Source organism: Elephas maximus, chromosome 10 (genome assembly GCF_024166365.1).
Source record: "Elephas maximus indicus isolate mEleMax1 chromosome 10, mEleMax1 primary haplotype, whole genome shotgun sequence".
Classification (NCBI taxonomy): Eukaryota; Metazoa; Chordata; class Mammalia; order Proboscidea; family Elephantidae; genus Elephas; species Elephas maximus.
In genome coordinates this window covers 10679494-10704518 of record NC_064828.1, presented here as the reverse complement: position 1 = coordinate 10704518, position 25025 = coordinate 10679494, and the positions used below count along the sequence as shown (strand labels likewise).

Sequence of the window (25025 nt, the reverse complement as noted above, 5' to 3'; positions counted from 1 at the left end):
TTTTTTTAAGTCCTGCATGCTTTCTGGGGTCCCCTACTCTGTCCCAGCACTCAAGCATATGAAAATCAATTTTGGGGGGAGTTAAAAAAAATTAGATTCTAGGCTCAGATAATTATAAACACTAAGCATTTTGCATGGTTTTAATATACTGAACTTTCCAGGAATGGATCTTTTGGAAGAACTAAGACTGGGCTTCCTTTGTTCAGAGCTGCTTTGCCAGAGTTGTTCCCCGTATCAGAGAATCGCGTCCCAGAAGCAGGGCTCCTGGTAGCGCTGAGTTTGCCGATAGAGGCCTACAGTTCGCAATTGTAGCTGTGGAGCCGTCATGGTTTTATTGTAGAGGCAACCAGTGCCTCCGAGTGAAGATAAAAAACGGTGCTTGAGCTAAAAAAAATTTAAAAGAACTAATTATTCAAAATTTACAAATAAGTGTAAAAAAACAGTTTTAAAGATTATCTTTATAAGTTTGTAGCTTCTAAGCTTCTGAAATTATTAAAGCTGAAAAGTGCAGTGATACTTTTGGGACACCCCGTATACAGTATAAAAAGGGCCGCTGGATCTGATGGGGTGGAGAACCACTCACTTCAACTTTGCACGTATCTAGAATATATCTAGAAAGAGCAGACAAATAAAACATTCTGGTCACACAGTTGGCCCAGAACACGTTGTGGAGGCGGGCGGCTGAACGCCAGCTCACCCAGCCTGCGCCCAAGGTCTGAGCGCGGCTCCAGCGCTTCTCAAGGGAAGTCGTTGCGCTTCTCTGTTACCTTATCTGTGAAATGAGCGGGGGAATTGGTGACTGTCGGGATACTCGTGGGAACCAGGTGGGAAGCACGGGGAGCGCTGGAGGACCCAAAGCAAACTGCCGGAGCTTTTATCGGCAGCGCACAGCCTCGGCTTTCGCCCGCCGGGTTACGCAACGCGGTTGACACCCTGGGGGCCGGAGCGTCCGGTGGCTTCCGTGGCCTCCGCTGACGCGCGAGGGCGCCGGGCAGCGCTCCAGGGCACGCGGGGGTCAGGGGCAAGTCGGGCCCCGCGGGCAGGGCAGCGGGCCGACTGGACTGGCGATCCCGGCTCCGTCCCCTGTGCGCGCTCCGGGCCCGGGTGCGGTCTGCACTAGTGCATGGGGCCGGGGCTGGGGCGCCGGGCGGGGCCGGCGGCGGGACCTTCCGGGACCTCTGGGGCGAGCCGCGCTCTCCCCGCCTCCAGCCTCCGCGGGCCGGGGGGGGGGGACCGGGCGGGCGGGCGGGGCCCTAGCCGAGGCCGCGCAGCCGGGACAGGGAGCGATAGCTGTCGCTGCGCCACCGCTGTGGCCGGAGGCTCCGCTGGCACCTGGGTAAGAGGCATCTAGGGGTCGATCTCCGGCCCTTGGCCAGGGGAGGGGGACCGGGCGGGGACAGAAAGCCGTCCCAAGGCCCAACTCTGCCCCCGCTGCTGGGACTCCGCAGACCCCCGTCCTGCGCTCCAGACCAGACCGTTTTCCTTTTCCTTTCCCGCCCCCGGACACCCGCAGTTTTTGCTGCCCTGGCCCTGGACCCCGGGTTGCTGGGCTTTTCCTCCCCCAAATGTCGAGAGTCCCGGGCCAAGAGGCCAACCTGCGAGGGGCGGGTTAAAAACCAAAGTGGTCTTGGTGTGTGGGAATTTCTGGAGGCTTCCAGTTGTTGGCTGTGTCTCTCAGCAGGAGTGGGTGCTCAACCACGGGGGAGTCTGGGACTGGCGTCGGCCCTCCTGCCCGCAGGGGTGACATTTATCCACTAACAGTGCCCGAGAGACAGATGGGCGGTGGAGGGGTGAGCGGAGGCTGGAACCGGCGGAGGAGGACCTTTAGGGGTCGTGCTGGACAGAACTGGGAAAGGGGGGAAAGGCTCCTCTGATGGAATCGTGCTCCTTTCCTGTCCTCCTCATCTCTCTCTGTCAATGATGAAAATCTCAACCCGGCTCCTTGCTCAGGACACAGCGCGCGGAGCCTGCCTTTGCCAGTGGTCCCGCGGGGGAGGAAGGGCTCCGACCATGTTTTTTTCTTTTTATACCCGTTTGGTAGTATGGTGACGACTAAGGACGCCTTCTCAGAACAACGCTTTTAAAGATAAAAAATAAAAAGCAGAGTATTATAAAGGAAACTAATTCCAAAACACTTGTCACAGTAAAACAATTTATGATTTAATAATTTATGCGCTTCTTTACTAATGCATTAAATAAGAAGATCTGGCAGTGGACCTAATATCTGCCATACTTCTGAAGTAGTAATGAGCATAAGTGCTACTTTCAGATAGGGACAACTCCTGCGGTGTAACGAAGTGTCTGTGGTTTCTACAGGAGGCCATCCCAGACACCGCTAATACTGCTGTGGCTTGTTGCCTCTGTTTATTGTTGAGTAAAATGTTAAATTTCTGTTAGAGATTATTGAAAATAAAGACGTAGCTTTTTTCCTACCCAAGTTTACCAGCCCCAGGTTAAGAGCCTTTGAGATTGGAAAAGGCACAGCCCAGGAAGTCAGGTGACCAGGCTTCTGTACCTGACACTTAAAAAAAAAATTTTTTTTATTGTACCTTAGATGAAGGCTTACAGAACAAATTCGTTTCTCATTGAACAGTTAGTACACATATTGTTTTATGACATTGGTTAACAACCCCACGACATGTCAACACTCTCCCTTTTCAACCTTGGGTTCCCTATTACCAGCTTTCCTGCCCCTCCTGCCTTCTAGTCCCCCACCCCTGGGCTGCTGTGCCCCTTTAGTCTCGTTTTGTTTTATGGGCCTGTCCAGTCTTTGGCTGAAGGGTGAACCTCAGGAGTGACTTCATTACTGAGTTGAAAGGGTGTCTGGGGGCCATACTCTCAGGGTTTCTCTAGACTCTGTGTACCTGATACTTTCATCGACTAGTAGCATAACCTTGGTTTTTGAACTTCTCTGTACCTCTTCGTTGTACAATGAGGATAATGTCTTCCAGAGTATTGAAGGCACTTAGCCCTGCACCTGGCATACAGGGGTGAAATAAGTACCATTTATTAGTGCCTGTTCCCCTGACTGGAGCCCTGGTGGGTGCAGTGGTTAAGAGCTCCACTGTTAGCTAGTTTGAATCCTTCAGCCGCTCCTTGGAAACCCCATGCGGCAATTCTGCTCTGTGCTGTAGGGTCACTATGAGTCAGAACTGACTCGAGGCAATGGGTTTTTTTTTTTTTTTTTTTGGTTCCCTCACAGAACTGCAAGCTCATGGCCATTACCATTGTACCCCAGTCCTAATACATGGAAGGTACTCAATAAATATGTACTGAATGAATAAGTGGATTGGGGAGGGTTGCTTATGATTACATCTAAAACCCGCAATTTGTCGAGGAGATAACTGATGGTTTGAGAAATAACCGTGTTTAATTTTTAGGCTTGTTTTTTCACTGGCTGAACAAATATATAGAGACATCTGGAGCTGGAGCTCTGGAGATGTCAGTCAGGGGCCCCAGGCCTGTGAGTGCAGTGGTCTGGCATTCTGCCAGGGAAAATGAACTGGAGTGTTGGTAGGAAACCAGCATTCCTTTGCGTAACAGTTTCTCCCTCCATCTTGCCTGTGCTAATCCTATGTGTTGTAACATGCGAAGTGTCTCAATCAGGGTTGGAGACAGACCCGTGACGAGGCACTTCTGGGCACGGATGCATGTTCATCTTTCCTCTTTGCAGCTTTTCCTGCCCCCCCTCCACCCACATGCCTCCTCTCTGACCCTGCAGCTTTGGTAAATAGGAGCAGTGAGGGTAGGTTGCTAAAAGCTACCCAGACCAGGCCTGAAGTCAACTATGTAGTTGCTTCTTAATTTCCAGCCTGAAAAGTCTTTATAATCTAGCAAACGTAGTTGGCAAAAAGATGAAGAGAAGCAGGTCCAGCCAAGCATCCCCTTAGTGCTAATTTTGGGCAGCAAAATGGAGAGAGAACTTTGTAAAAAACAGGAAGTTCAGAACGCATTGGGGCTATCTGTGTCCCTGGGTGGTGCCAGTGCTTTGTTCTCGGCTACTAACCTATAGGTCGGCGGTTCAAACCCACTCGGCAGCGCTGCTGAAGAAAACTCTCCATCTGCTTGTAAAGGTTACAGCCAAGAAAACCCTGTGAAGCAGTTCTAATCTGTAATACATGGGTCACCATGAGTTGGCATTGACTTGACAGCAACACATTCAGGGGCTATCTATGCCTATAACTTTGGGAAAGGCAAAAACTGGACGACTTCTATGCTAAGCCATGATTCCAATGTGCTTTTAGGGTCCTCCTCCCTCCTGCCCCAAACTACCCAGAAGAATATTATATACACTTTCTACGGACATTCTTTATGGTCCCTAGGATCCTGTCTGAGGTCATTGAGGCCTTATTCACCTCGATGATTCTGATTTACATGAAAAAAAGAACTGGGCATCTCCAGTTAATGACCTAGTTTATCTCTTGTGTCCTACATAGTAGGTGCTTTATAGATGCAAGGTGGGTGATGGTGTCGATGATCTCCCTTAAGTATCAGGAACTGCCGTTGTTATGTGCCATGGAGTCAATTCCAACTCATAGCGACCCCATTTGACAGTACAAATGCCCCACAGGGTTTTCTAGGCTGCAATGTTTACAGGCGGAAACCCTGGTGGTGTAAGGGTCAGCAGTTCAAATCCATCAGGGGCTCCTTGGAAACTCTATGGGGCAGTTCTACTGTGTCCTATAGGGTTGCTGTGAGTAGGAATGGACTCGACGGCACTGGGTTTGGTTTTTTTTTTTTTTGGTTAATCTTTATGGGAGCAGATCGCCAGGTCTTTTCTCTGGTGGAGCCAATGGGTGGGTTTGAACTGCCAGGCTTTCGGGTAGCAGCAGAGTGCTTAATGATTGCGCCACCATGGAGGAGCTACTCCCTTCTAATCACAATGAGTTTCCAAGTTTTGACCCCAGCCCTGCCCTCAGGAAGCTTTTATTCTATCTGGGAGCTCCAGCCCTGTCTATGTCAATGGAGAAGACATACCTGTGTATTTATCTTGGGACCAATTCCTGACTTCTGGAAGGAAGGCCTGTGTATTTCACTCTGTGATACTTTTATGTTTCCTGGGCTATTTGATCTAAAGGTAGCCCATGATGTTGCCATAGGAAAATAATGTGTTTTAACCAAGGCTTTGAATCAGTTCATTCTGGTTCGAACCCATTCACATTTCTAACAAGTTCCCTGCTGAGAATTTGCATTTTTACACCAGATATACTGAACCAGAATCTACATTTTAATAAGATCCCCAGGTGATTCTTATGTATAACTTGGGCAGAGGAGGGACTGGTTAGAAATGTTCAGAGCCCTGGTTTTTTTTTTTTTTTTTTGTAGGGGGAGGGATGATTTTGTTATGTCTAGGATAGTGCATCTACTCACAACAGTTGCCCAGCCAATCACGGTTGATAATGGTCCAGGAGTGGGACTTGGGGGAAGAGAATGGGAGATATGCTTTCCATTCTGATTATGCTCCAGGTCTGTCATTCTTATGTTCTATGTCCCTCGTTATTCTTTGCCACAATAAGTCACAGCTCCTGTCAATCTGAGGAGTTAGTGGAACAAGTATCCCCACTTGAGTGCCTTTTTGTGTAACTCTTTTTCCCTCTTCCCCTCGTTTATGGAATCACAGGGTTTTAGAGATGGAAAGAAACTTTGAAGCCGCCCAGTCCAATCCGTAATTCCATCAATGAGGAAAGTGTGGCCCCGAGTGGGTAAAGACTAGCCCTACCTGGCACTGCCTGGAATGTGGACTCAGGTCTCCTGATTCCTGAAACTCCTTCAGACAAGGCTTTACCAGGGCGATAACTGTGCCATTTCATTGGGCATAGTAATGATATGAGCTGTTAGGGAACCTGACACACCTGCTACCTGCCTACACCTCATCCTATCCTAACCATTAAGGGATTGAGTTTAGCGTCTCTCCAACTATTTTCAAATAACAGATGTATAGCCTTTAATTAAAGAGTCTTTTTCTTGTTGTGTCAAGACCTCACGCACTGGATGCCCAGTCACCTGATTATGGTGAAACTCCACCCTTCAGGGCTCCTTTCAAGTGAGACTCTGAGCAGGAATCCCAATGCTCCTGAGGCCTATGACTAATTTTATTGAAATCGTTGAACAGGTCCAGGAAACCAAGGCCTAAATTGAGCCCTGACGTGTGACTGAGAGTGAACTAATTCCGTATCAGGCCTCCTGCTCCAGTGCATTGTCTGGGGATGTGTACACACAGGCGTACAAAAACCAAACCAAACCTACTGCCGTGGAGTTGATTCCGACTCATAGCGACTCTATAGGGCAGGGTAGAACTCCCCACAGAGTTTCCAAGGAGCGGCTGGTGGATTCAAGCTGTGACCTTTTGGTTAATAGCCAAGTTCTTAATTACTGTGCCACCAGAGCCCCACAAATAGGCATTCGCAGACGTTAAGAGAAAACTTGAAATATGCTTACTAGAGGCTCACTGTGAAAGATGGAATTGAAGAGGAGCTAAGTTGTGCTTATTTATACAATAGAACTTGAGACGTAAAGCTCCCACTGGCTAAAGCAAGCAGAGTAACAAGACATTTTTTTCCTTCTCTAAAATTTAGTCAAAACCTTTAACTTTACATTGAAATAATCCAGTTGACTGACTTATTATTTTTCCTTTCTGGTTCCAAAATGTAAGTTTTCCTTCTGTAAATTTTTGTTTTGTGCTTGGAAATTATATTGATTTGGTGAAATTGTCAATCCCTTCTCATAGTAATATCTTCTCTGATTGTAAAATAAGTATCCCATTAAAAACCCATTGCCGTTGAGTTGATTCTGACTCATAGAGACCCTATAGGAACAAGTAGAACTACCCCATAGGGTTTCTAGCAGGGCTTTGAACTGGTTCATTTCGGTTTGAACCCCTGCTGAGGATTTGCATTTCTACCCTAGATGTGCTGAAGCAGAATCTACATTTTCACAAGATCTCCAGGTGATTCTTATGTACACACAAGAATCCTTACGCCTAGGACAGTGCATCGACCCACAACAGCTGCCACAAATTCTTATGTATTCATAAGAATCATCTGGGGGATCTTGTTAAAATGTAGATATTGATTCAGTATATCTGGGGTGGAAATGCAGATTCTCAGCAGGGATTAGAACCAGAATAAACTGATTCGAAGCCCTGGTTTCCAAGGCTATAAATCGTTTTTTTTTGCTTTATGTGATTTTTATTTTAACAACTGTTTGCACCATGCAGGGTCTCCCAGGACACTCCACAATCCTGTGTACCGAGCGTATCTCAAACAGGCCATGCTGTGTCCATTCTCAGGGCTTCTCAATGTGCCTTTCTCTGCCTGCTTTGCCTTTTCCTTGTCCCACTAGCAAGCTCCTGCTCGTGATTTAGCAGGTCCTGCTTCCATGCTATCCCTCTGACTCTTTCCCTTTCATCATCGCCTGCGTCCCCACTGTAGTCTGTGTGTATCTGTATCAGTAAAGTTACAGAACACACCAGGGTGTGGAAGAGGAAAATTAATACAGACGTCTTAATTTGATTTTTAAGGTTTTCCTTACCCAGGACACCAAATATTAACCATAAAAAGCCTGACACAAACTGCAAAAGCCTGCCAGAAACTGATTTATAGTGATGTAAATTTGTCTTATCCCGCTGGAAAAGGAAGGGCTGTAAATCTCTACAGAGGCAGATCACCAGTCTTTTCCCCAGTTGAGCTGCTGGTGGATTTGTGTGCTTAACCAGGGCCCCACCCATTAAAAGAAAGCTGTAGCCATTGGGTCGATCCACCTTAAATAGCAGTGGGAACATAAAGAAGTACAGGCTAGGGAAACTTGTAGGGAGCTTTCAGCAGCAAAGGGAGCCACTGTTTTACTTGTAAAGTGCCCATTAGCCAACCTACCAGTTGCTGTCAAGTCGATTCTGACTCATGGAGACCCCATGCATTGCAGACTAAAAGTGCGTTCCGTAGGGTTTTCATGGCTGTGACCTTTCAGAAGCAGATACCTGGGCCTTTCTTCCAAGGTTTGAACCACCAACCTTTTGGTTAGTAGCCGAGCGCTTAACTGTTTGCACCACTGAGGCGCGCCTGCAGTACTCATTTTTAGTAACTTCTTAAAGAAAATTCCTACAACTCATCCCTAAAGAGTTAAGGAACTGAAAAACTCAGTGGCTCCAGACCTTGAGTTATCAGGAAGTTGTATACCATTGTTCCCATTTCGTGGATGATAGTCCTTGTCCACCAGTGGGGCTTCACAGCTTAATATTTAAACAAATGTTTGGCCTTTTAACAGCTCTGAAGGTACAATTCCAGCCTGGCCCTGCAGGGCTAAATGAAGATTGCTGTACCCTCTTTATTTGTTAACAATATAGTAATCCACTTCCTGCATACCAGGAGAGGATAATGCCAGCATTACACAAGAGGGTGTGTGCCAGGAAAAAGGGTGCAGCCTGTATAATCCTGTCCCATAATAACACTTATTTGGTATTCAAGGGGGGCGGTGTCCTTCTCCCTCTTTGGACCTTTGCTACACATAGAGTAATCCAATACTGTTAACTTCCTCCACCCTCTCTTCGATATAGCCACCTGAAGAAGGTCATAGCTTTTCTATCACATTCTTGTTCTTTATCCCCTATTGCAATTTGTTGCAAAACTTTCTTCAACATGTGCCTTCATTTCTGTTTCCATTGCCTAGACCCAGCCCTCGCTGGTGCCTGAATTTCTGAAACTGCCCCTTAAGGGATCTTCATATCTCTGGTTTTCCTGTGACACTAGGCCCTTCTCTGCTGGTATAGTGGTTAAATGCTCAGCTGCTAACTGAAAGGTCAGCGGTTTGAACCCACCAGCCGCTCTCCAGGAGTGGCAGTCTACTTCTGGAAAGATTACAGCCTTGGAAACCCTATGGGGCAGCTCTACTGTGCTTGGTTTGGTTTTTGGTTTCTTATTCATCGCTGTCTCCCTAACGCCTAGCACAATATCTGGGCTTAGCACAATGCCTGGTTTGAAGTAAGTACTCAGAAGTGTTGAATTCAACTGAATTGCCCCAATTCATCCTCTTAATACTTCCCAGGAGGTCTTTCTAAGACTTTGGTTTCATTAAGAACCTCCAAGGATTCTCATTGCCACTAGCAGGGACTGAAACTCAAATGCACACCAGGAATGCACACCAGGGCCAAGCAGGTAATGTAAATGAGTGACAGAACGAGGGCAAATTGGAACCCTGTGCAGGTTTGAGGTGAGCAGTGGCTGTGCAGTTCTGGCCAAGTGTTGCCGTGGGAGAACGTGGACCCAGTGTGGTCAGAGAGGCCAAAATCCTGGGCTTTTTTTTTTTTTTTTTTGGTGAGATAGCCAGAATTTTTAATGTTGGCAACTAATTTAAAAATTAAAAAATACAACCTGGTCTGCATTTGGCCTGCAGGTTGCTGGCTTGTGACACCTAGGTGGGATTACGATTATCTAGGATTAAAATTTGAAACCTAAACTTTATTAACATACGCCCATCCAACCTAATTTCTTCCTTTTCCCAGTGTGCACCTGCTCTAGACTGCTGCCCTCCTTCTTCACAGTCATGGAATGCTCATTCCAAGCAATCTCACTTCCAGAACTTCAAACCAATCTCTCCAAAATTAGCCCAAACAGGCTTTGCATTGAGTTCCCGGCTTCTGCTCACAGAACTCCTTTTTCTCAACTGCCTGGATGTGAACTTTGGCTTGTTTTTCTCCCAGGGGCTCTTCCCATTCATTCTCTCTTCCCAATTTCCATCTTATCTGAATCTTTGCATTTTTAATGCCAGCGCCTAATTCAGTCACTCATACCTGGACCACTGCAGCACCTTCCTGACTTCCTGTAGTGATTTTGTCTCCCCTCCCTGACCCCAGATGCATCTTCTCAAAGTTGCCCCTGTGTTCTGTTACTTCCCAGAACATTGTTTTTCCATATAAAGCCTCAGTTCCCTGGCATGGCCTTTTAAAATTTGGCTGAAGATATTTCTTCTTGTCTGGTTTTCTCAACATCAGTCAAATCTAGTTGGTCTTCCATTGCCCAAACTCACTGTACCAGTCAGGGTCTCTGGGCAGCAGTACTGTGTAGGAGGGTTTAATGAAAGGGCTCTTTACAGAGGTGGGGACAGGGTTAGGGGAGGCACACAGGGTGGGGGGGATCTTGGGCCCTGGAGCAACAGGTAGAGAGTGGTTACTAGAATTCTGAGAAAGAGCTGTAGCTCAGGAGAGGGTCACCACACAGGAACCAAGGGCTTTGGCTCAGGAATATAGGCACTGCCAAGCTGAGGCTTTGCAGGGAGGGGGCTGGGGGAAAAAACACCTGACCTCACTCTGTTCTCACCCTAACCTCTTACCTTCCCATTGCCTGAACCCAACTGGAAGCCAGAGGGCAAAGGAGGCCAGTTGATGGACTCCTCAGAGGTAAGCTGTCAGGGCTCAGAGCACCAGCAGAGAAGGGCAGAGAGTGTATCTCCAGGACAGTCGCAGCCTCTTTGAGTCACTTACCATGCTATTCCCTCCACTTGGTATATCCTCCCAAAGCGTTTCCACTTACCAAACTGCTCTCAGTCTTTTAACTCCTGCTCAGATTTCACCTGTTTTGCTAAACGTTCATTGGTTACTACTTCTCTCATCAAACACGTGTATGGTTTACTGTATTGGGCACTTTGCTTCTGCTTAAGCTGAAGGTAGGTGGATGTGGACACATCACCTTTTTAGCTTGGATAAGAAACGTCCTAGTTATCTGTATTTTCCTCAGTACTCAATAAATATGTTTTCGAGTGATTGAAGTTCTACCTTCATTCGTTGTGTACAGTGTATGGCATGTAAAGGTACTGAATAACCATTAATTCATTCATTCTTTTTGGCAAATATTATTGAGGCCCTTCATTGTGCCAGGCGCTGTGTAGGTGCTGGGAATAAGATGGCGAACATGTCATAGCAGGACCGTGTGCTGACAGAGCTTACATTCTAGAGGAATGGAGTACGTGTTAGTCCCACTTCATCCTGCTTTTTGAAATGCCCTTTTTTGTTTCCTCATCTTAGTCATGGACCAAAGCCCAGCCCGAGTCCCAGCTTTTCTAGTTCCTCCAGTCCATGCTGATCCTACCAGTCGTATTGCTACCCCACCCTTCTGGAACTTTCTTGGGTCACTGAGTTATTTGTTGATGTTTTGATGCATCTGCTGTCCCAGAGAGCCTGAAACCTCTCAGTGGTTTTAGACTCTGATTTTGGACTCAGGCCCTACCCATCCCCTCTGACACTTGTGGAACATCTAGAACATCTGGGCCCTTCCAGTCATTCCGTGGGGTGGTTCAGATGGGTGTTGGTGGCAGGCCCATTACTTCTGTAGTCTACTAAGAGTGCAGCACTAAGTTCACTGGCCGCCTTCTCAGGAATGGTTGCCAAAAAATGGGGTGCCTTCATTTCCAACATTGAAAAGGGTGTTGGAGTTAGCATCCAAAGACTTGGGTTTATATCCCAATTCTTAGATTTAACTTGCGTGTTATTTCTCTGAACCTAAGTTTCAGCGTCTGTAAATAGGAACAACAATACCTACATTATGGGATTGTGCAGATTATGTAAGATGATGTATTATGGGTTAGTTTCGTATTGCTGCTAAAACAAATTACTGCACACTTGGTGACTTAATGCAAATTTGTTTTACAGTTTTGGAGTTCAGAAGTCTGGTATGAGTCTCACTACGCTAAAATCAAGGTGTTGACATGGCTACATTCCTTCTGGAATCTCTAGGGGAGAATCTGTTTTCTTGCCTTTTCCAGCTTCTAGAGGCTGCCCTCATCTTTGCCTCATGGCTTCCTTTCTCTGTTTTCAAAATCAGCAATGTTGCATCACTCTGACCGTTCGTCCATAGTCACATCTCTCGCTGACCACAGCTGGGAAAAGGTCTCCACTTTAAAGGACCCAAGTGATTATAGTTGATCTACCTGCATAATGTAGGATACTCTCCCCATCTCAAGATCCTTAACTTAGTCATATCTGCAAAGTCCTTTTTGCCACATACCCAACCCACCCAGTGCCGTCGAGTTGATTCCGACTTATAGGGACCCTATAGGACAGAGTAATATATTCAAAGGCTCTAGAGATTATGACATATACATTTTTGGGAGTCTACTATTGGAGCCCTGGTGTTTTTGTGGTTAAGAGCTCGGCTCCTAACCAAAAGTCAGCAGTTCAAATCCACCAACCGGTCCTTGGAAACCCTATGGGGGCAGTTCTACTCTGTCCTATAGGGTCACCGTGAGTCAGAATGGACTCGACAGCAATGGTTTTCTTTTTTTTATAATTATACTGTCAGGAATCCTGGTGGTGCAGTGGTTAAGTGCTTGGCTGCTAACAGAGACGTCGGTGATTCAAAGCCACCAGCTACTCCATGGGAGAAAGATGTGGCAGTCTGCTTCTGTAAAGATTACAGCCTTGGAAACCATATGGGGCAGTTCTACTCTGTCCTATAGGGTTGTTATTAGTCAGAATTGACTCGATGGCAATGCTGGCCCCCAAAGATTCATGTCTGTCCCACATGCAAAATATACTCACTTCAGGTTTCCCAAAATGTCAACCCATTACAGCATCAGCTCAAAGTCTGAAATCTCATTTAAATTTCATCATCTCAAAAGTCTCAAATCTCCAGATACTTCACCAGTCAGAACATTCAAGCAGACAACAAATATGTGAAAAGATGTTTGTGATCATTAGCCATTAGAGAGTTGCAAATCAAGACAATGAGATACCATCTCACCTCTGCAAGAATGGCACTGATCAAAAATTTGGAAAACAATAAATGCTGGTGAGGTTGTGGGGAGATTGGAACTCTCATATACTGCTGGTGGGAATGTAAAATGGTATAACCACTATGGAAAATGATATATATGGTGCATCCTTAAAAAGCTGGAAATAGGAATACCATGTTGTTGTTGTTGTTAGGTGCTGTCAAGTTGGTTCTGACTCATAGTGACTCTGCACAACAGAACGAAACACTGCCCGGTCCTGTGCCATCCATACCATCGTTGTTATGCTTGAGCCCATTGTTGCAGCCACTGTGTCAATCCACCTCGTTGAGGGTCTTCCTCTTTTCCGCTGACTCTGTACTTTGCCCAGCATGATGTCCTTCTCCAGGGACTGATCCCTCCTGACAACATGTCCAAATTATGTAAGACACAGCCTTGCCATCTTGCTTCTAAGGAGCATTCTGGTTGTACTTTTTCCAAGACAGATTTATTTGTTCTTCTGGCAGTCCATGGTATATTCAATATTCTTCGCCAACACCACAATTCAAAGGCATCAGTTCTTCTTCGGTCTTCCTTATTCATTGTCTAGCTTTCACATGCATAGGATGTGATTGAAAATACCATGGCTTGGGTCAGGTGTACCTTAGTCTTCAAGGTGACATCTTTGTTCTTCAACACTTTAAAGAGGTCCTTTGCAGCAGATTTACCCGATGCCATGCATCTTTTGATATCTTGACTGCTGCTTCCATGGCTGTTGATTGTGGATCCAAGCAAAATGAAGTCCTTGACAACTTCAGTCTTTTCTCCGTTTATCATGATGTTGCTCATTGGTCCAGTTGTGAGTATTTTTGTTTTCTTTATGTTGAGGTGCAATTCATACTGAAGGGTATGGTCTTTGATCTTCATTAGTAAGTGCTTCAAGTCCTCTTCACTTTCAGCAAGCAAGGTTGTGTCATCTGCATAACACGGATTGTTAATGAGTCTTCTTCCAACCCTGATGCCCCGTTCTTCTTCATATAGTTCAGCTGCTCAGGTTATTTGCCCAGCATACAGATTGAATAGATATGATGAAAGAATACAACCCTGGCACACAGGAATACCATATGATCCATTATTCCCACTCCTAGGAATATATCCTAGAGGAATAAGAGCCATCACACGAATAGACATATGCACACCCATATTCATTGCAGCATTATTCACTGTAGCAAAAAGATGGAAACAGCCTAAGCACCCATCAACAGATGAATGGATAAACGAATTATGGTACATACAAACAATGGAATACTACACAACGATGAGAACAATGATGAATATGTGAAACATCTCACAACGTGAATGAATCTGGAGGGCATTATACTGAGTGAAATAAGTCAATCACAAAAGGACAACTATTGTATGAGATCACTATTATGAAAAGTCAAGGAAATGTTTATACACAGAAAGAAACAACCTTTGATGGTTATGAGGGAGGGGAAGGGTGGGGAGAGGAAATCACTAACTAGATATTAGGCAAGGGTTAACTCTGGTGAAGGAAAAGACAGTACACAATATAGGGGAAGTCAGCACAACTTAATCAAGGCAAAGGAAGACTCTTAGAGGGACACAAGAAAAAAAAAAAAAGAACCACAGTAAATACTACAGCATATACAACCCTACAACAACAGTAAAAATAACTTACAAGCAGATACTTATGAAGATAGGTGTGCTGAATAGGGGAGGGAGGGCATATAGGAGTATACCCATGTACATATGTAGGTTAGGCTGTGGATATTTTTACATACATATTTGTATATACAGCATGAATATTCATATATATTATAGAGCACAAAGGAGGCACGGTCATGGAAGATTCCCAGAAGCATCCAAATACTTTGAGGGACTGAGTTACTGGGGCTGAGGGCTGAGAACCATGGTCTTGGGGGACATCTAGGTCAATTGGCATAACATAGTTTATGAAGAAAATGTTCTACATTCTACTTTGGAGAATAGTATCTAGGGTCTTAAAAGCTTGCAAGCGGCCATCTAAAATACATCTATTGGTCTTATCATGTTCAGAGTAAAGGAGAATGAAGAAAACCAAAGACACAAGGAAAATATTAGTCCAAAGGACTAATGGACCACATGAGCCATAGCCCTCACAAGCCCCAGAATTAGATAGTGCCCAGCAACCACTACCAGCTGCTCTGACAGGGATCACCACAGTGGGTCCTGGACAGAGAAGGAGAATAATGTAGAACAAAATTCAAATTTACAAAAAATACCAGACTTACTGGTCTGACAGAGACTGGAGGAACCCCTGAGACTTTGGCCCCTGGACACCCTTCTAACTCAGAACTGAAGCCACTCCTGGAGTCCACCTTTCAGCCAAAAGTTAGACAGGCCTATAAAAAAATAATATTACATGTAAGGAATGTGCTTCTTAGTTCAATCAAGTATATGAGACCAAATGGGCAATATCTGCCCAAAAGCAAAGACAAGAATGTGGGAAGGGACAGGAAAACTGAATGACTGGAAATGGGGAAATCAGGGTGGAAAAGGGGAGAGTGCTGACACATTGCAGGGATTTCAACCAATGTCATGAAATAATCTGTGTATAAATTTTTAAATGAGAAGATAATTTGCTGTGTACAAGCTTTCACCTAAAGGTGCACTATTTAAAAAAAAAGTCTCATTTAAATCATCTAAGGTATGGGTGAGGTTCTGGGTGTGATCCATTCTGGGGCACAATTCCTCTCCATCTGTAGACCTGAGAAACTAAAGAAACAAATATCTTCACCCAAAAGAGAAGGTGGAGCAGGCACAGGATAACAGTATCAACATTCTGGTTCAAAAAGGGAGAAAATAAAAGGAAAAAAGGAGTCACTTTTCTCAAGAATTTCAAAATATCCAGCTGGGCAAATTCCATAAGGTTTTAAGGTCTGGGAATAATTTGTATGGTTCTTGGCTTTGCCCTCTGGGCCTATGGCTCTGCCCTCTGAGGCTTCCTTCATTTTTTATGAAATGTAGCATGTGTTTGGAGCCCTGGTGGCATAGTGGTTAAAAGCTCAGCTGCTAACCAAAAGGCCAGCAGTTCAAATACACCAGGTGCTCCTTGGAAATTCTATGGGGCAGTTCTACTCTGTCCTATAGGGTCCCTATGAGTTGAAGTTGACTTGATAGCAATGAGTATAGCATGTGTTTGCACTTGAGTGGTTTTGTCGGCCTGTTTCCTGCAGGTAGAAGCTTGGAGATCCAACATCTTTCATTTGGGTTGGGGAAATAAATACCTGAACTCACTCTCTTCCCACCCTCTAATCTCTTACTGGTGCCTCCCATTGACCGAACCCAATTGGAAGCCAAACGGCAAGGGAGGCCTGTCCAATTTGGCAGTGTTTCTGCTGTTATAAAATTCTCAAGAATCCTGTGGGTCTCCTGTGTATGTGACAAGGGTTCACTCCAGTAGATAGAAGATCTTTCCTAGATAATACCATCTCTATTTTCGTCTTCTGCTGAAATGACTGAGGGGATCTATGAATCACAAGCTTCTTCCCTTCAAAGAACCTTTTGTGTAACTGAATAATCTGACTTTTTGAACTTTCTGAGGTATTAGCAAAAGGTTGTACAGACATCTTTGTCTTTTTCTCTAGAGCACACTTTCCTCACTCCTATCTCTTAATTTTAACATATTTTCCAATCTGGATAGGCTTGGAATTTCCCAAATTATCAAGTTTAGTTCCTTTTTTATTTAACAGTTCTTCCCTTGATTTATCTCTTTTCTTCCATTTACCTAAAAACGGCAAAAAGACACCAGGCCACACCTTCAACATCTCCTTGGAAATATCCTCAGCTAAATGTCCAATTTCCTCATTTACAAGTTCTGCTTTCCACATAGCTTCAGGGCACAATTCTGTTACGCTTTCTGCCACTCTATAACAGGAATTCCTTTCCTCCAGTGTCCAATAACATGCTCCTCATTTCCTTCTGAACCCTCGCAAGCAGTGCCTTTAACATTCATATTTCTGCTAATTGTCTGTTCATGACAATTTAGGTATATTCTCTAAGGTTTATGTTTTGTTTTCCATGCTGCTCACTATTTTTCTGAGTCTTCATTAACACATTCATTAATATTCGTACTTTTACTAACAGTCTGTCCAAGGCAATCTAGGGTTTTGTTGTTTTTAAATCATACTCCTCAACATTCTTCTAGCTTCTGTCCACTGCCCAATTCCAAGCATAACCCAAAGCCAGGAAAAAATGGGAGATAAATACCCCAACTGCTCTTTGGACTCCCTCTGAGCTCCTGCTAACACCTCCCACTGGCTGAACCCAACCAGAAGCCAGAGGATGAGGGAGCCCAGGTGATGCAGTCAGCCTCTCCAGGCATAGCAGGGCAGAAAAGGGTGCAGGTTGTATGTAGAGGGAGGGAGCAAATGGAGAAAAACTTGGAAGAAAGTTTAAAATTTTTTGAAGTATTTAAATCATTGATATTCTCCTTTCTGATTTAGGTTCTTGGTGTTGTGCTAAGGAAGTTTTTATCTTACTCAGAGATAACATCAATGCCACTTAATTTTTTTTCTAGCTCTTTTGTGGTTTGTTTTTAACATTTAAATATTTAAATTAGACCTTGTAATATTTAACAACTTTCCCCTGAAATTTGGCTCACCTTATGCTTGGCCTGTGTTATCAGCCGCTGGCAAGCTCTGCTGTTCTTCTCTTAGTGTCCAAAGCTAATAGACTGGGAGTGTGACAAGGGCTGGCCAGGGCAATCTATCAGTAGAGGTCCTTCCAGGTAGCAGACAACCAATGAATACTTGTGGAAACATTCTTAAGTAGCAGCAGGTTTCATGTATTGTTCTTTCCATAATGATACACTGATATATGCGTAGTAACTAAGTGTATACATTTTGTGCAGGAAATAAAATCTGTAAATAAACATATAGCTTAGATTGTGTGTCCTGATTTTCAGTTCTGGAAATTTGGTCACTGTAGGTTTGTGACAAGTTCAATAGTGGCATAAACCTGAATTTTCACACGTACCCTCCAGAAAACCCAATCCCTGAGCATCTCTCCCAGCATTTCTGCCTGATGACATTTCCCTCTTTATCAAGGTTAAATGAATAAAAGAGATGTGAAAACTTTCCTTGGTGAAAAAGATAGCTCCCATCCCCACGGGATGGGTGGTATAGTTGACAAAGGAAAGGAAATCCAGGTGCTTTATTCCTCCAGAGTAATTATTGCATTAAAGGATCATACTGTAACTGTTATTTAGTTGCAAAAATTTGGCCCAACCACCCACATAATTACAACACTCTACACTAATATGTAATTAAATTGCGTTGCATTCTAAATGCCACCTGTTGGTTCACTGGACATGTAAGGAGAAGGAACCCAGCAAAAATTTGTTAAACATTTAAAATCTTCCATCTGACCAAACGCTCGGTGCATGCATTTTAATGTACGACTCACAGTAGCTCAGGAAGACGAAGCAGTCAGTTGCCTCCCTGGTTTCACGAAGTGTCTAATCCCGTGCCGAGATAAATGCTATGAGTTTGCATACATTATTAGTAAGTACTTGAAATTAAGATGAAATCATGTTAAGGAACCATAGCATTTATGGGGCAATGTTTGACGTTTTCCTGGCACCCAAAGCAGTGCTAATTCAGGGACAGTAACAATTTCTTTCCTGATATTTCTCCAGATTTGGATTTTTACGGTTTAAATCACAGGCTGAAGGGTTTAATCCCTGGAGTGTCCTCCATATAATAGGCAAAGCGGTGATGTTTGCTTTGGTTCCCTCCCTTTCTCCTTCCCTTTCCTTCCAGTTGGAATCCTGGTTTTGTCCTTTATTGGCCGTATGCCTTGATGTAACGAGTACCCGCACTTTTCCCAGTTGTCAAATGGGGATGGCAATGCTCACCTGGAGTGCCTAGCATGGTGCCTGCACACAGGAGCCTGGTATAGAGCAGTGATGAGCAAGTTTTACAATAGGGGTTGTGATCTAGTTTCGGATTGTCCAGAGCAGGTATGTTATGTGAGAAGGGCTTGACAAAGCTCGCCCCTGGTGTAAGGAGGGGTTTCCTAGTTCAGCGAACTCCTTAAGGGTGGCTTTCTTAGTCACCTAGTGCTGCTATACCAGAAATACCACAGTGGATGGCTTTAACAAACAGAAATTTATTCTCTCACCGTTTAGGAAGCTAGAAGTCCAAATTCAGGGCACCAGCTCCAGGGGAAGCTCTCTCGCTCTGTTGGCTCTGGGGGAAGGTCCTTGTCATCAATCTTCCCCTGGTCTAGGAGTTTCTCAGCGTAGGGACCCTGGGTCCAGAGGATGTGCTCTGCTGCCAGGGTTTCTCTCTTTTTTCTTTTTTTAATTGTACTTTAGATGAAGGTTTACAGAACAAACTAGTTTCTCATTAAACAGTATACAGATTGTTTTATGACATTGGTTAACAACACGATATGTCAAGACTCTTCTCAACCTTGGGTTCCCTTTTACCAGCTTTCCTGTTCCCTCCTGCCTTCTAGTCCTTGCCCCTGGGCTAGTGCACCCCTTCAGTCTTGTTTTGTTTTATGGGCCTGCCTAATCGTTGGCTGAAGGGCGAACCTCGGGAGTGACTCCATCACTGAGCTGAAAGGGTGTCTGGGGGCCATACTCTCAGAGTTTCTTCAGTGTCTGTCAGACCAGTAAGTCTGGTCTTTCTTTGTGTGTGTGTGTGTGTGTGTGAGTTAGAATTTTGTTCTACATTGTCTTCCAGGTCTGTCTGGGACCCTTTATTGAGATCCCTGTCAGAGCAGTTGGTGGTGGTAGCCAGGCACCATTTAGTTGTACTGGACTCAGCCTGGAGGCTGTGGTAGACATGGTCTATTAGTCCTTTGGACTAATCTCTCCCTTGTATGTTTAGTTTTTTTTATTCTCCCTTGCTCCCAAAGTGGTGAGACCAGTGTTGTATCTTAAATGGCTGCTCACAGGCTTTTAAGACCCCAGATGCTACTCACCAAAGTAGAATGTAGACCGTTTTCTTTATAAACTGTGTTATGCCAATTGAGCTAGATGTTCCCCAAGATCATGGTCCCCACAGCTCTCAGCCCAGCAATTCTGTCCCTCAGGGAATTTGGCTGTGTCTATGGAGCTTCCATGACTTTGCCTTGTACAAGTTGTGCTGGCTTCCCCAGTATTGTGTACTGTCTTACCCTTCACCAAAGTTATCTATTTTTTATTTGGTGTTTTTCCATCTCCACCACTCCCCTCCCTCGTAACCATCAAAGATTGTTTCTTTTTGCGTGTAAACATTTTCATGAGTTTTTATATCAGTGGTGTCATACAATATTTGTCTTTTCATGATTGGCTTACTTCACTCAGCATAATGCCCTCCAGATTCATCCAAGTTATGAGATGCTTCACAGATTCATCATTGTTCTTTACCGTTGCATAATACTCCCTCGTTTATGTACTGTAGTGTGTTTATCCATTCATCTGTTGATGGGCATCTAAATTGTTTCCATCTTTTTGGTATTGTGAACAATTCTGCAGTGAACATGGTTGTGCATATGTCTATTCATGTGACGACTCTTATTTCTCTAGGGTATATACCTAGGAGTGGGATTGCTGGACCATATGGTATTTCTATTTCTAGCTTTCCGAGGAGACGCCATATCGTTTTCCAAAATGGTTGATCATTTTGGATTCTGACCAGCAGTGCATAAGAATGCCAATCTCCCCACGGCCTCTCCAACATTTGCTTATTTTCTGTTTTTTTGATTAGTGCCAATAATGCCGGTGTGAGATGGTTGTGGTTTTAATTTGCATTTCACTAATGGCTAGTGATGGTGAGCATTTCCTCATGTGTCTGTTGGCCGTTTGAATGTTTTCTTTGGTGAAGTGTCTGTTCATTTCCTTTCCCCATTTTTTAATTGGACTATTTGTCTTTTTGCTGTAGATGTGTTGGATTTTCTTGTACATTTTAAAGATAAGACCTTTGTCTGATTTGGAATAGCTAAAAATTTTTTCCCAGTCTGTAGGCTCTCTTTTTACTCTTTTGGTGAAGTCTTTTGATGAGCATAAGTGTTTAATTTTTAGAAGATCCCAGTTATTTAGATTATCTTGAGTTTGTGTGTTGTTGGTTATGGTTTGTATCCTATTAATGCCATGTATTAAGGCTCCTAGCATTGATCCAATTTTTTTTCTTTTATGATCTTTATAGTTTTTGGCCTTATATTTAGGTCTTTGATCCATTTTGAATTAGTTTTTGTATATGGTGTGAGGTATGGGTCCTGTTTTGTTTTTTGCAGATGAACATCCAGTTTTGCCAGCATGTTTGTTAAAAAGACTGTCTTTTCCCCATTTGATGGACTTTGGGCCCTTGTCGAAGTTTAGGTTACAGTAGGTGGATGGATTTACATCTGAGTTCTCATTTCTGTTCCATTGCTCAATGTATATCTGTCATTGTACCAGTACCAGGCTGTTTTGACTACCATAGCTGTATGGTACATTCTGAGGTCAGGTAGTGTGAGTCCTCCTACTTTATTCTTCTTTTTCCAATATGCTTTACTTATTTGGAGCTTCTTCCCTTTCCATATAAAGTTAATGATGTTTTCCCATCTCTTTAAAGAATTTTGTTGGTATTTGGATCGGGATTGCACTGTACTTGTAAATTGCTTTGGGTAGAATTGTCATTTTCACAATGTTGAGCATGCCTATCCATGAGCATTGTATGTTTTTCAATTTATGTGGATCTCTTTTGGTTTCTTGTAGTAGTGTTTTGCAGTTTTCTTTGTATAGGTCTTTCACATCCATGGTTAGATTTATTCCTAAGTATTTTATCTTTTTAGGGGCTATTATAATTGGTATTGCTTTTGTGATTTCCTTTTCATCCTTCTCTTTATTGGAGTATAGGAACCCAACTGATTTTTGTATGTTTATCTTGCATCCTGCTACTGTGCTGAATTTTTCTATTAGTTTCAGTAGTTTTCTCGTGAAGTCTTTTGGGTTTTCCGTGTATAGTAGCATATCATCCTTGAATAGGGACAGTTTTACTTCTTCACTACCAATTAGAATGCCCTTTATTTCTTTTTCTTGCCTTATTGCTCTAGCTAGGATTTCCAGCACAATGTTAAATTAGAGTGGTGATAAAGGGCATCCTTATCTTGTTTGTGTTCTCAAGGGGAATGTTTTCAGCCTCTCTCCATAAAGGATGATGTTAACCATTGGCTTTGCATAAAAAATTTTTTTTTTTTTTTTTAGATGCCCTTTATTATGTTGAGAAATTTCCCTTCTATACCTATTTTATTGAGACTTTTTATCAGGAATGGGTGTTGGACTTTGTTGAATGCCTTTTCTGCGTCAATTGAGGTGATCATGTGATTCTTTTCTTTCCTTTTATTTATGTGGTGGATTATGTTGACTGATTTTCTAATATTGAACCGTTCTTGCATACCTGGTATGTATCCTACTTGGTCATGGTGTATTATTTTTTTTGATATGCTGCTGAATTCTGTTGGCTAGAATTTTGTTAAGATTTTTTGCATCTGTATTTATGAGAGATATTGGTCTGTAATTTTCTTTTTTTGTGGTGTCTTTGCCTGGCTTTGGTATTGGGGTTATGCTGGCTTCAGAGAATGAATTTAGAAGTATCACTTCCTTGTCTATGTTCTGACATAGTCTGAGTAGTACTGGCTTAAGCTGTTTTCTGAATGTTTGGTTGAATGCTCCAGTGAAGCTGCCTGGACCAGGTCTTTTTGGGGGGAGAGGTTTTTTTTTTTTTTTTAATTACCTTTTCAATCTCTGCTTTTGTCATGGGTCTGTTTAGATTTTCAACATCATTTTGTGTTAGTTCGGGTAGGTAGCGTATTTCTAGAAATTTGTCCATGTCCTCTAGGTTTTCAAATTTGTTGGAGTATAGTTTGTCATAATATTCTGTTATGATCCTTTTTATGTCAGTTGGGGCTGTTGTAATGTCCCTCGTTTCATTTCTTATTTGGGTTATTTGGATCCTTTCCTGTTTTTCTTTTTTCATTTTGGCCAGTGGTTTGTCCATTTTGTTGATCCTTTCAAAGAACCAACTTTTGGTTTTGTTGATTCTTTCTATTGTTTTTCTATTTAATTTATTTCTGCTCTGATCTTTATTATTTCCTTTCTTCTGGTGGCTGTGGGCTTTTTGCTGTTCTCTTTATATTTGTTTGAGTTGTGTAGCTAATGTTTTGATTTTGTCCCTTTCTTCTTTTTTTGATGTGTGCATCTATTGCTATAAATTGACATCTAAGGACTGCCCTTGCTGTGTCCCAAAGGTTTTGGTATGATGTGTTTTCATTCTCATTTGATTCTAGGAATTTTTTTATTCCATCTCTGAGTCTGATTTTTTCTATTACCCAGTGGTTTTTAAGTAGGGTATTATTCAGTTTCTATGTAATTGATTTTTTTTCCCTTACTCTTCCCGTTGTTAATTTCTACGTTGATGGAGTTGTGGTCAGAGAAGATACTTTGTATTATCTCAATGTTTTGGATTTTGATGAGGATTGCTCTGTGGCCTAAGATGAGGTCTATTCTGGAGAACATTCCATGTGCATTGGAAATGAATATGTACTTTGCAGCAGTTGGGTAGAGTGTTCTATATATGTCTATGAGGCCAACTTGGCTGATTGTGTACCTTTGTTGAGTTTCTTTCCAGATGTTCTATCCTTTACCTAGAGTGATGTATTGAAGTCCCCTACTATTATTGTGGAACTGTCAATTTCTATGTTCAGCACTGTTAGATTTTGTTTTTTGTATTTTGGGGCCCTGTCATTGGGTGCATAAATGTTTATTATGGTTATGTCTTCATGATGGATCATCCCTTTAATCATTATATAGTACCCTGTTTGTCTTTTATGGTGGGATTTATTTTGTTTTGTTTTTTTAAAATAATTTTTATTGTGCTTTAAGTGAAAGTTTACAAATCAAGTCAGTCTCTCACATAAAAACATCATATATGCCTTGCTAAACCCAGTACACCTTGCTACATACTCCCAATTACTCTCCCCCTAATGAGACAGCCCACTCTCTCCCTCTGCTCTCTCTTTTCGTGTCCATTTCACCAGTTTCTAACCCCCTCCACCCTGTCATCTCCCCTCCAGGCAGGAGATGCCAACATAGTCTCAAGTGTCCACCTGATCCAAGAAGCTCACTCCACACCAGCATCCCTCTCCAACCCATTGTCCAGTCCCATCCACGTCTGAAGAGTTGGCTTCGGGAATGGTTCCTGTCCTGGGCCAACAGAAGGTCTGGGGGCCATGATCACCAGGGTCCTTCCAGTCTCAGTCAGACCATTAAGCCTGGTCTTTTTATGAGGATTTGGGGGCTGTATTCCACTGCTCTCCTGCTGCTCCCTGAGGGGTTCTCTGTTGTGTTCCCCATCAGGGCACTCATTGGTTATAGCCGGGCAACATCTAGTTCTTCTGGTCTCAGGATGATGTAGTTGCTGGTTCATGTGGCCGTTTCTGTCTCTTGGGCTCGTAATTGCCTTGTGTCTTTGGTGTTCTTCATTCTCCTTTCATCCAGGTGGGTTGAAACCAATTGATGCATCTTAGATGGCTGCTTGCTAGCGTTTAAGACCTCAGACACCACTCTTCAAAGTGGGATGCAGAATGTTTTCTTCATGGATTTTATTATGCCAATTGACTTAGATGTCCCCTGAAATCATGGTCCCCAAACCCCTGCCCCTGCTACACTGGCCTTCGAAGCATTCAGTTTATTCAGGAAACTTCTTCGCTTTTGGTTTAGTCCAGTTGTGCTGACCTCCCCTGTGTTGTTTTGTCTTTCCCTTCACCTAAAGTAGTTCTTATCTACCATCTAATTAGTGAATACCCCTCTCCAACCCTCCCACCCTCCCCCCTCTCGTAACCACAAAAGAATGTTTTCTTCTCAGTTTAAACTATTTCTCAAGTTCTTATAATAGTGGTCTTATACAATATTTGTCCTTTTGCAACTGACTAATTTTATTCAGTATAATGCCTTCCAGGTTCCTCCATGTTATAAAATGTGTCACAGATTCCTCACTGTTCTTTATCGATGCATAGTATTCCATTGTGTGAATATACCATTATTTGTTTATCCATTCATCCTTTGATGGGCACCTTCGTTGCTTCCATCTTTTTGCTATTGTGAACAGTGCTGCAATAGGTGTGAATATATCTGTTCGTGTAAAGGCTCTTATTTCTCTAGGACATATTCCGAGAAGTGGGATTGCTGGATCATATGGTAGCTCTATTTCTAGCTTTTGAAGGAAGTGCCAAATTGATTTCCAAAGTGGTTGTACCATTTGACATTCCCACCAGCAGTGTAGAAGTGTTCCAAT

At 43.4% G+C, this 25025-nt stretch overlaps 1 protein-coding gene across 1 annotated transcript in view; it reads left to right on the top strand.

The window, feature by feature from the left end:
- The first annotated feature begins 1248 nt into the window (after positions 1 to 1248).
- SQOR (sulfide quinone oxidoreductase) overlaps positions 1249 to 25025 on the top strand; it is a 60715-nt gene continuing 36938 nt past the window's right edge. The window contains exon 1 of the mRNA XM_049897879.1: positions 1249 to 1336. The gene's annotated coding sequence lies outside the window, so the exon portion shown is untranslated. The remainder of the gene's footprint in view (positions 1337 to 25025) is intronic.